Here is a 12267-nt window from a genome sequence, read left to right as displayed (position 1 = left end):
TCAACCTTTATATTCTGCACACTGTTTCTTTTCTCTTTGCACTAACCGTTGTCCTCGAGTTTGGTTTTGATTGCACTCATGTCTGGAGACTTTTTTAAAAGGGGTAGCAAACAAAACAAAGATTTTCACTGTATCTCGGTACACGTGACAATAATAAATTAACACCAATTCCAAAACCAGGATTGGCAGCACGAAAGTACAGTTTTGCTCGTCGGACATCAGAAGATGTTAGATTTAAAAAAAAATAGATTTAGAGATACAGCGCGGAAACAGGCCTTTTCGGCCCACCAAGTCCGCGCCGCCCAGCGATCCCCGCACATTAACACTATCCTACACACACTAGGGACAATTTTTACATTTACCCAGTCAATTAACCTACATACCTGTACGTCTTTGGAGTGTGGGAGGAAACCGAAGATCTCGGAGAAAACCCACGCAGGTCACGGGGAGAACGTACAAACTCCGCACAGACGGCGCCCGTAGTCAGGATCAAACCTGAGTCTCCGGCGCTGCATTTCGCTGTAAGGCAGCAACTCTACCGCTGCACCACCGTGCCGCCTTGTGGATTCCAAGGGAAAGGGTGCCGGGTGGGGCAGAGATAGTTCTAGAAGCCTTGCACCAGAGGGAGCTTCAAAGTCAAATTGTAGAGATTGCTTAAGGAAGAGGCAGAAACTCAGTCTACCCTCTGGGTGTTGTCCAAGGAGACCTTATATGGCCAAAAGTGGCAGGTGGGACCAGGGCCGTCTTAACGCATGGGCCTGATGGGCACTTGCCCGGGGCCCCACGAGCATAGGGGCCCCATGCTGATCTGTGTATGTTAAGTGACTTGCAATAAATAAATACTACTTTAAAAATGTAGGTTCAATAAGTGCTTTTTTCGCAACATTTTCGGTCCCTAAGTGCTAATTACAGCGATCTGTTAGTGCTTTTCGCAACAATGTAGCACCCTAAGTCCATCGCTAAGTGCTTTTCGGTAAGTGCTTTTCGCCGGCACGACAGGGGGGGGGGCTGGTAGGGAAAGGGGGGTGGGGGAGAGTAACGGTGGGGGCCCCAGTACACTGCTTTGCCCGGGGGCCCATAATGCTGTAAAAACGGCCCTGGGTGGGACCAGCAGAGATGTGGCATCTTTGTTTGTGTGGACATGTTAGAGTTAAGGGCCTGTTTCCGTGCTCTGGGAGTTCTTGACTCTATATCCACCCAACCCATCTGGAGGAACTTGCCATGAAGTAAAGCTCATGGAAACTGAACAGCATCTTGTATATTTGCTTTTTTATTTCTTATTGTTTATTATCTAAGGATGAATATAACACATAGAGTATAAACGAGGAACTACAAATGCTGGTTCGCCAAGGAAAGACACAAAATGTTGCAGTAACTCAGAGGGTCATAGTTTCATAACTTCATAAGTGATAGGAGCAGAATTAGGTCATTCGGCCCATCAAGTCTCCCATTCAATCATGGCAACATCACTGGAGAACATGGATAGGAGACGTTTTGATCGGTCCACTCTGAAGAAACCGACCTGAAAAGTCACCTATTCCTTTTCTCCAGAGATGCTGCCTGACCCGCTGACTGACCTCTTCGTTCTAGACTCTCCCATTACTGGAAACATCCTTTCCACGTCCTCTCTATCTAGGTCTACCATGCAGTATGTTTCAATGAGGTCCACCCTCATCCTTTTAAACTCCAACGAGTACAGGCCCAGAGCCATCAAACACTCCTCGTACATTAACTAATCATCCCCTGGATCATTCCTGTAAATCTCCTCTGGATCCACTCCAAAACCAGCACTTTGTTCCTCCTATATGGTGCCCAAAACGGCTCACAGTATTCCAAATGTGGTTTCACCAGCACATTATAAAGCCTCAGCATTGCATCCCTGCTTTTATGTTCTACCCCCCACAAAATTAATGCTAACATCGCATTTGGCTTCCAAACTACCGACTAAACCTGCAAATTAACCCTTTGGGAATCCTGCACCGGCACTTGCAAGTCCCTTTTCAGCTCCAATTTCTGAATCCGCTCCCCATTTAGAAAGTAGCCCAGGTGTTTATTCCTCCCTGCTCAATCACCAGAGCACGTGGGCCTGATGGGCTGGAGGTAACCCCATGATCCCTACTGTAGCCGGTTTAGGAAGTACCAGAGTGTGTCCAAGCCTCTGGGCTGACAATGGCATGTTATCGTCTATCACCCGCACTTCAACCAGTGCAGACTCCCTTGCCTCGTACGTTAAGCAGAGTGACTCATGCACAATTTGTTTTCGATGTGCAAATAGGGTGAGATGGCAGAGTGTTGGTGGGTAAACATCTCCCAACTGACGAGTGAGCGTGCGGGTGAGTGCATCAGTTCAATCTCCAGTGCTGTTTCGGAAATATATACAGCTGGCGGCTTCGCAAGCAGCTTCCTATAAATAGATGTGTGGATGGGAGGGAGAGGTAAACCTTGTAAGCTAAACGTCAGCTGTGGGGAAGTTACTGGAAGCCTCCATCAGACATTGAGTGCTGGGATCAGTAGCAGCTCTTCAACGAGGGCCAGGGTGGATGTGTGAAGGATAGGTCACATCTGGCTAATCCAACCGGACTATGTCAGACCTGGGATAGACACTAAATGCTGGAGTGTTTAGCACTCTAAACACTCCAGAGTGGAGTAAAGGAATAGGTGGAGGCAAGGAATAGTGTCGTTTCGGGTTGAAACCCTTCTTCAGCCTGAGAGTCTGGGGAAAGGGAAATGGAACTAGGATCTGGGCCTCCTCTAGAGTCTCAGTAGGAAGCTACACATGAGATTAGTCAGAACTTAAAGTGTGGGCACAGCCCAGGGTGGAGCTGCTGCCTCACAGCGCCAGTTTCGATCCTGACTTCGGGGGCTTCATGTGTGGAGTTTGCACATCTATATACTAAAACTCTAATTTGTTTGTTTGTTTGTTCCTGAACTACAGCCAAAACGGTACACGATAGAGCGACAATTTTAGGCCCACCTTACTCACCATCGTCCCTTTGGTGCTAATGGACGAAGTTTCATTGAAATCGGTGTTATATTTTTAAAGTTATTCACATTTTAAAGTTTAAATCTATCTCCCAGGTAGGGAGGGGGGGGATGAGGGAGGATAAAGAGGGATGGAGTGGGGGGAGGGGAAAGGAAGGGGGAGGGGCGGGAAGAAGGGGGGAGAGGGGAGGGGGGGAGAGGGGAGGGAGGGAGGAGAGGGTGCTGCACCAATGCAGGTTTGGGCCCAACGGGTCCACTTGGTCTAGTTCTTCCTAAAAACCCATTGGTTTCCCCCCCAGTGGCTCCAGTTTCCTCCTACATCCCAAAGATGTGCGTGTCTGTAGGTTAACTGTCCCGAGTGCATATTGGTGAATGGGTAGAATCTTGGGAGAGTTTATGGGAATGTGTGAAGAATGAAATGTGGGTTCATTGTGGAGGAATGAATTATGGAATTGTGGACGCAGCCCAGACCATCCCACAAACCAACATCCCTTCCACCTACACTTCACGTTACCTTGGCAAGGCCACCTGCATAATCAAGGACCAGTCTCACCCAGGTCACTCCCTCTACTCCCCTCTCTCTTTAGGCAAGAGGGACAGAAGTGTGAAAACACACCTCCATATTCAGGGGAAGTTTCTTCCCAGCTGTTATTAGGCAACTGAACCATCCTATCAACAACTAGAGAACAGTCCTGAGCTACTATCTACCTCATTGGAGACCCTCGGACTATATTTAATCGGACTTTACTGGACTTTATCTTGCACTAAACGTTATTCCCTTTATCATGTATCTGTACACTGTGGACGGCTCGATTGTAATCACGTATAGCCTTTCTGCTGACTGGCTAGCACGCATCAATAAGCTTTTCACTGTACCTCAGTACACTTGACAATAAACTAAACTAAACTAAATAGGTTTGGGTAGAATGGGTATGCCTGGGTATTTGATGCTCGGCATGGACTTGGAGGGCTCAAGGGCCTGTTTCTGTGCTGTGTCTTCCCACGTCAAAGAATAAGAGGTAGGCACACGGAACTGCAGAGGCTGGTTTGCAAAAAACTAACAAAGTGTTGAAGTAACTCAGCGGGTCAGGCAGCATCTCTGGAGGGTATGGATACATGCCTTATCTGTACGGGACTCTTCCTGACAGTTACTCTTGACTCTTGATGGGGCCAATGGATTGCTGTGCTTTTGTAACTTCCTGCTCCCACACAACGTAGTCACTGCCCAGCCCAGCTCAACACTGCCCAGCCCAGCTCAACACTGCCCAGCTCAGCTCAACACTGCCCTGCCCAACTCAACACCGCCCAGCCCAGCTCAACACTGCCCAGCCCAGCTCAACACTGCCCAGCCCAGCTCAACACCGCCCAGCCCAACACTGCCCAGCCCACCCCAACTCTTGTGCTAGCCGAACCCATTGGTCTTCAAGCGCGAGATGTCCATATGGGAATGTTGCCGACTGGCACGCTCCACACTACAGGAGTACGTGCTGAGGGACTCACTGAAGCTCAGTGCAGGCAGGCAGGCCCAAGGCTCTGTCGGGAAGAAGCACAGTTTAGGATCCTGCCACCACAGGGCACTGAGGAGATGGTTCCCACAAACATGGCTGTTTGTTATAAAGTAGAAACCGGGATGGGGCAGCATTGATTCTTTGTAAATAGAATGCACTTTGTAAATTACACAATGAAGGCAAGAAGAGGCAAACATTAATTGTATTGTATTTCCTGAATATATTTTTATGAATAAAGCTATTGAAATAATAATAAATAATGAGTTTACAACACTGTACATTCATTTCAGTTTCACTTCTTATTGCAACACAGAAGGAGGCCATTCTGCCCATGATATCCATTCTAGCTCCCTCCCATTCACCAATCCCATCAGGCCCCATTCCTCTTCTTGTTTCTATGTTTCCCTTGTAATTTATTCCCTCGCTCAGAACTCAGTCTGAAGAAGGGTCTCAACCCGAAACATCACCTATCCATGTTCTCCAGAGATGCCCCCTGACCTGCTGAGTTACTCCAGCACTCTGTATCTTTCTGTAGAGCTTAAGGCCTTGACAGCTGAAGATATGGGCAGATTTGGAAGGGTTAATTTTGGGAGCATGTGCAGGCTCAGGATTGGAACAGTGGAAAGGGCGGGAAGGTGGGATTGTAGAGATGTTGGAGTGCAGGACCGGAGTGGAGGAGTTGGGGCAGGGAGGAGCCATTGGAATACAGTGAGATTGGGGAGGGAGGGAGGGATAGGGGAATGAAGCACATGCGGGCACAGGCATCAGTTCGGAAAGTTGGGAATTTTACGGAGAGGGCAAGGTGCATGAACGGTCAGCTGAGATGGACTGGGAGATAAGAGGGCAGTAAAAGGGATTATGTATAAACACTGATGGGCCAGCAGTGATCGATGGACTCAGGGAGTGTTCTGGTGGAGAGTAGGTGCCAACTGATGACAGCTGCTGAGACCAGCAGGACTCTGTTCAACCACACATCCTTGTCAGACACCTCCCACACCACCTAAACTTAAACAGTGCGATTACAGAAACGCCGTGCTCTGTGAAGTAGCTGGCCGAGCGTGTGGTGTCTCAGGTAGAGAAGGAAATGATATTAAACACCCCCTCCACACACACACACACACAGACAGCCAGGTCTGGTGGTCACCGGGGCAACAGCCCAGGCCACTCTGCGCAGAATAGCTGCAATTGCTGAGGGTGCCTGCGCCTTGCTTCAAATGTCAGAGGGCAGGCAGAGTTTAAAATAAGTGCCCTGGTCCAGCGAGGCCTCCTGTTTATTAACGCTGCCATTGGCTATTTATAATGAGGTGGATAAGGTGTTGTCATCTACGTCAGTGGCAAGCGGCCTGGGAAATGTTCCGAGGCTTTGACCTGGCAACCTTCCCTCCTGGGACATGGCAGGCAGCCAGGGACGTCACTGAGCTGGCTGCCCGCGAGCCTGCATTACTGCTCTGATCTGTTGGGTCAATGCCTCGCCACAACAGCTGAGGGGCTCAACGTGGAGTAATCACGGCACTCTGGAATTAACAGCAGGAGTGTGCGTCAATGGTGCTGATCCTGTAACTCCCCGTAACATCCCATCCACTCCACTCATAGCCTCCAGGAAAGGAATTCTGCCCCCCTCGCCCGTACTATCCTACGAGCGACTCCCTGGTCCCCAGCATATGGCTGACTGCAGAAACGAGGAACTGCAGATGCTGGTTTACAACAACAACAAAAATACACAAAGTGCTGGAGTAACTCAGCTGAGTCAGGCAGCATCTCTGGAGAACATGGAAAGGTGATGTTTCAGCAGGGACTCTTCTTCAGACAAATTATGGTGGGGGGGTGATGAAGGAAGCTGGAAGAGAGGAGGGGCAGGACAAACTGGCAAGTAATAGGTGGATACTGGTCAGACGTTTCTGATAGGCAGATGGTTGATAAAGGTCAAAGATGAAAAGGCGAGGTGTGAGATAAGAGTTGTGAATTGTAAAGCTAGAGGAAGGAATGTAGGTTGAAGGGAAGGGGGGGTGAGGGGAGGGGGGAGGTAAAAATAGGTGCAAATCTAGGTGGAACAAATGGGGAGAGAGGGGTGAAAAAGAGAGGGGGGAAAAGAAAGGTGGGAGTGGGTTTGATAATTACTTAAAATTGGAGAATTCAATGTTCATACCATTAGGTCGTTAGGTACCCAACTAGAACAAAAGGTGCTGTTCCTCCAGTTTGCATGCGGCCTCACTCTGGCAATGGAGGAGGCCCAGGACAGAAAGGTCAATGAGCGAATGGAAGGGGAGGGTTAAAATGGTTCGCAACCGGGAGATCCCGTGGACCCTGGAGGACCAAACGCAAGTGTTTGGCAAAATGGTCGCTGAGTTTACACTTGGTCCCACCAATGTCCAGAAGACCACATCGGAAACACTGGATGCAGGAGATGAGGTTAGAGGAGATGCACCTGAACCACTGTCTCACCTGGAAGGACTAAATGGAGTCCTGGAGTCCCTGTATGGTGGCGAGGCAGGAGCTGTGGGGACAGGTGTTACATCTCCTGCAGTTGCAGGGGAAGGTACCTGGGGAGGAGGTGGTTTGGTGGGAAGGGACGAGTGGACCACGGAGTTGCAGAGGGAGCAGTCTCTGTAGAAGGCAGAAAGCGCGGTGGGATTGGACTATGTGACTGGTGATGTGATGGCGTTGGAGGTGACGGAAATGTGTGGGGATGAGGTGTTGGCTGTGGAGGCTGGTGGGCTGAAAGGAGAGGACCAGGGGAACTCTATCTTTGTTCCAACTGGGGGGAGGAGGAAGAGAGCTTCCTCTGCTAGCTCCTTCCAGAAACTACTCTACTCTCTATCAGGAGTGAAAAAGCTGCCTCTGGGGGTCTCTCTTAAATCTCTCCTTGCTCACCTAAACCCTGCGTGTTCCAGTTTTACAATCCTCTACCCTGGGAAAAAAAGACTGTGAGTGTTCACTTTATCCATGCCCCTCATCATTTTGTGCACTTCAATAAGGTCGTCCTCAGCCAGTACGATCCAAAGAAAAACATCCCAGCTGATCCAACCTCTCCCTCTCCCTCAAGCCCTTTAACCTTGGCTGTCTGGGCCTGCCGCATCTTTTTATAAATGTTTCATCTGTCGGCAGGTCACCAGCTCAGTGGAAGACGCACTTTGCTGTCTCTAGCCCTGGGAGATGTCTGTGGGGGAATGCTGCTGGTGGGCAGATTCCAGGGGCAGGAGGATGTCACAGGATGCATTCAACCCAATGCAGAGACTCAGTGGGGAAGGACAAGGGTCTAACGTCCTGCCCTCACTGGATGTTGCCACGATTCCTGCTATTGAGGGCGTGCAGCGTAGGTTCACTGGGTTAATTCCCGGAATGGTGGGACTGTCGTATATTGAAAGACTGGAGCGACTAGGCTTGTATACACTGGAATTTAGAAGGATGAGAGGGGATCTTATTGAAACATATAAGATTATTAAGGGATTGGACACATTAGAGGCAGGAAACATGTTCCCAATGTTGGGGGAGTCCAGAACCAGGGGCCGCAGTTTAAGAATAAGAGGTTGGCCATTTAGAATGGAGACGAGGAAAAACTTTTTCAGTCAGAGAGTTGTAAATCTGTGGAATTCTCTGCCTCAGAAGGCAGTGGAGGCCAATTCTCTGGATGCTTTCAAGAGAGAGCTAGATAGAGCTCTTAAAGATAGCGGAGTCAGGGGGTATGGGGAGCAGGAACGGGGTACTGATTGTGAATGATCAGCCATGATCACATTGAATGGAGGTGCTGGTTCGAAGGGCTGAATGGCAACTCCTGCACCTATTGTCTATTGTTTATTGTCTATTGATTCAGAGGCCTGAGCTACAGGAAGAGGTTGTGCGGGCAAGATCGAGTGAATGCCCAGAGTCATTTACCCAGGATAGGGGAATCAAGAACCAAAGAACTTAAGGAGAGGTTGAGTGGGCCAGCACTTTATTCCTTGGAGTGCAGGAGGCAGTGGGGTGATCTTATAGAGGTGTATAAAATCATGCAGGGAATAGATCGGGTGAATGCACAGTCTTTTATACAAGGTTGTGGAATCACAAACGAGAGGACATAGGTTTAAGATGAAAGGGGCAAGATTTAATAGAAGCCCAAGGGGTATCTTTCTCACTTGGAGGGAGTTTGAATAAGCGGACAGAGGAAGTATAGGAAAATAACTGCAGATGATTGTTCAAATCGAAGGTGGACACAAAATGCTGGAGTAACTCAGCGGATCAGGCAGCATCTCAGGAGAGAAGGAATGGGTGACTTGGATGTGTTAAGTACTGTAACAGCATTTAAAATGTACATGTACAGATTCATGGGTTGGAAAAGTTTAGGTTTATTATTGTCTCAAATACCAGGGTACAGGGAAAAGCTTTGTTTTGCATGCTATACAAATGGCATCGAAGCATAGAAACATAGAAAAATAGGTGCAGGAGTAGGCCATTTGGCCCTCCGAGCCAGCACCGCCATTCAATGTGATCATGGCTGATCATCTAAAATATAAAAAATCAGGCTGATCCTGCTGTTTCCCCCATATCTCTTGATTCCTTGCCATGTGTAAATGCATTCAAGTCAAACTCAAGCTTAGAGGGATATGGGCGACATGTGGGAAAATGGGACTAGCTTAGATGGGGCATTTTGATCGGCATGGATGAGTTGGGCCACAGGGCCAGTAACCGTGCTGTATAAGGAGTGGCGTTAAACTATGGCGGGCGGGCTGCAGATCTGGAATGAATACAGTTCATTAGTAACCACAGCCTGTGCCTTTTGTCAGGGATGGAAACACATTGAGAGTTTGGCCCAACAAAATCTCACCAAACACACATGAAGCAACAGGTTTAGAGTCGTTATTTCACAAACGTTAAAACCACTCTTCCACAATGATTAAAAAAAAACACAGCAAGCATTTGACTGTTGTGCACGTTGCCTTCACAGTTACATCCGCAGGCAGCATTGCAGGAGCTGTCTTTGAAAGGTTGATGGAAAAGTACGGCATGGAAACAGGCTACGTGGCCCACTGACTCCACGCCGACCATCGATCACCCATTCACACTACTTCTATGTTATCCCACTTTCTCATCCACTCCTTACACACTAGGCGCCATTTACAGAAGCCAATTAACCTACAAACCTACACGTCTATGGGGTGTGGGGAAGAGACCGGAGCAGCCGGGGCCATACCTACGCGGTCACAGGGAGAACGTGCAAACTCCACACAGATAGCACCCGTAGAATTTCCAGACGAGCCCATGAGAAGCAGTTAAGGTGTTTGGTGTTTTACAACAGTCTTCCTTCCCTCTGGTTCCTTGTTGTGACATGCACTCTGTCTCTTACCTCCTTTTCCATGTACAGTAATAATGAATCAGTTGTGTCAGGGTCACAGCCAGACCTCACCGCTTCCTGCCTCCCTGGTCCAGTGGAAGGTTGCTTCACTTACACCACCTTGCCCAATACTGGCCTCATGACCTGTTGAAACACCACTCATCCCTGCCCTGCTGCTCCCCAACTTCCTCATTCTTGCCCTCTTCTTTTCCCCCTCCCCACCTAAACCCCAGCTCTTCCCTCTCTCCCTCATCCCCACCTCTCCTCTCCCTCATTCCCATCTCTCCTCTCTCCCCCAGTTCCACCTCTCCAACCCCTCCCTCCCCAACACCATTCTCCCCCATCCCCACATCCTTTTCTCCCCCATCCTTACCTCTCCCCTCATCCCCATCTCTCCCCATCCCCTAACCTTACCTCTCCCCTCCCCTCCTCTCCCCATCCCCACCTCCTCCCTCCATCCCCATCCCATCCCCCTCTCACCCATCCCTTACCTCTCCCTCCCCATCACCTCCTCCCCCCATCTCCAGCTCTACCTCCTCTCTTCCCCATCGCAATCTCCCACCCCCATCCTCACCTCTCCCCTCCCCATCCACATCTCTCCCCTCTCCTCACTCCCCCAACCTCAACAGGACCCTGTTGAATCCTCTTTATCAGTACGGGTATCAGGAGAAGGCAGGGGAATTGGGTTGAGAGGGAAAGATAGATCAGCCATGATTGAATGGCGGAGTAGACTTGATGGGTTGAATGGCCTAATTCTGCCGCTAGAACTTATGACCTCACCACCCCACAGCTCCGACCGCATCGAGCTTCCTCCTCTCTGCTTCTCATTCTCCCCCCCATCTTCGGCTGCTCTCCCTTCCCTCCTTTCCTGATACATTGACCCAGTTAAATATTACAGCAGGCGCAGTCCTGTAACATCAGTCAGGGGAGAGAAAGAAAAAAAACGCTCCCTCGACATTTGGAGCGAAAGGCTTTAGTGTGCCGCAGTATTCTGCAGTAGTGAAAGATGAAACAAAACCTTTCTACAAACCTCCGAGAGAAAGCACGAGGCTGGGGATGAGTAATGCCGCTAAAAACAGCCAGCGCATCATCCACTTTTATCTGCCGCTGCTAGATTAAAGCAGCCAGCTCAGTTAAATAACCTTGATGTGCTGGAGGCGAGGGACAGCTTGCTCAAGTTGTCACACACAAGTGCTTGATAGCTCAATCGCACTAAAGCTCTCTCCACTATTTTAGTGCTGCTGTTAACCCGTTCATATCACACCTGTTCCACAGAGCGTCTTGTGCTCACAGCACTGCGCTGCCCAGTGCGGTCACCAGCGCCACTGTGGCGACCAGCTACCACTGGCAACTTGCCACCCAGCTCAATCAACCTTGAGAGGGCAGCGAGTGGCAGCATCACGACCCCAGGGCCGGATTAAGCTAGTGTGGGGCCCATAGCATATGTTATAAAGGGGCCTTAAATACGGGACAAAGTGATGTCACCGCCCGTGCCCCACGTGACCTCACCCAGCCAGCAGCCACGTGCTCCCGTTCCACCAATGGTGGCCGCCCAGGCCGGGAGGCGGGTTGCCATGCAACCTCCGTTAGGAGATGCCCGGGCCTACAGTGTCTGGTGGTAGACACTAAATGCTGGAATAACTCAGCTGGTCAGGCAGCATCTCAGGAGAGAAGGAATGGGTGACGTTTTGGGTCGTTACGCTTCCAAAGGGAGTGGCTCTCCGGTGAGCTCCGGCAACACTGCACCCCGGTGGCGGGGGGGGGGGGGGGTGAGGGTCTGTGTCGCGGGGTTGGCGGTTGGGCGGTGATGCGCCGGCTTCCCATTGGTCCGCGCAGCGCCGCCAACACATTCAAACCGTGGCGGTTGGGGAGCGGCGTGCGCAACACAACGCCCCTCAGTGGGATGGCGACTTCAAGCATTTAGCACGTGGCCCTCGAAAGCGCGGGGCCCGTAGCAAATGCTTCTTTTGCTATTATGTTAATCCGGCCCTGCACGGCCCTTCGCATATTTTCCACTAATTTCTCCCAAGTACCATTTATATCCCTCGTTCCCCTCTCCCCTGACTCTCAGTCTGAAGAAAGGTCTTGCCCCGAAATATCACCTATTCCTTTTCTCCAGAGATGATGCCTGACCCGGCTGAGTAACTCCAGCACTTTGTGTCTGACCTCAGTTTCAGCCGGTCATTGATTTAACTCCAAAATGCAGAAACTGAGACGAGGAAGTTAGTCATTAGAGATATCAGGCCACACTGCGGGAGGGGCAGTACTGAGGGAGAACCACACTGGGAGGGGCAGTACTGAGGGAGCGCCACACTGTGGGAGGGGCAGTACTGAGGGAGGACCACACTGTGGGAGGGGCAGTACTGAGGGAGGACCACACTCTGGGAGGGGCAGTACTGAGGGAGGACCACACTGGGGGGGGCAGTACTGAGGGAGCGCCACACTGTGGGAGGGGCAGTACTGAGGGAG

The 12267-nt window shown here is 50.3% G+C and overlaps 1 long non-coding RNA gene across 1 annotated transcript in view; it reads left to right on the top strand.

Moving 5' to 3' along the window:
• Window positions 1-12267, top strand: part of LOC144593896 (uncharacterized) — a 69330-nt gene that overhangs the window by 29945 nt on the left and 27118 nt on the right. The window lies entirely within an intron of this gene.

This window comes from Rhinoraja longicauda, chromosome 5, assembly GCF_053455715.1.
Source record: "Rhinoraja longicauda isolate Sanriku21f chromosome 5, sRhiLon1.1, whole genome shotgun sequence".
NCBI classification, from domain to species: domain Eukaryota; kingdom Metazoa; phylum Chordata; class Chondrichthyes; order Rajiformes; family Arhynchobatidae; genus Rhinoraja; species Rhinoraja longicauda.
This window is presented reverse-complemented; position numbering and strand designations above follow the sequence as displayed.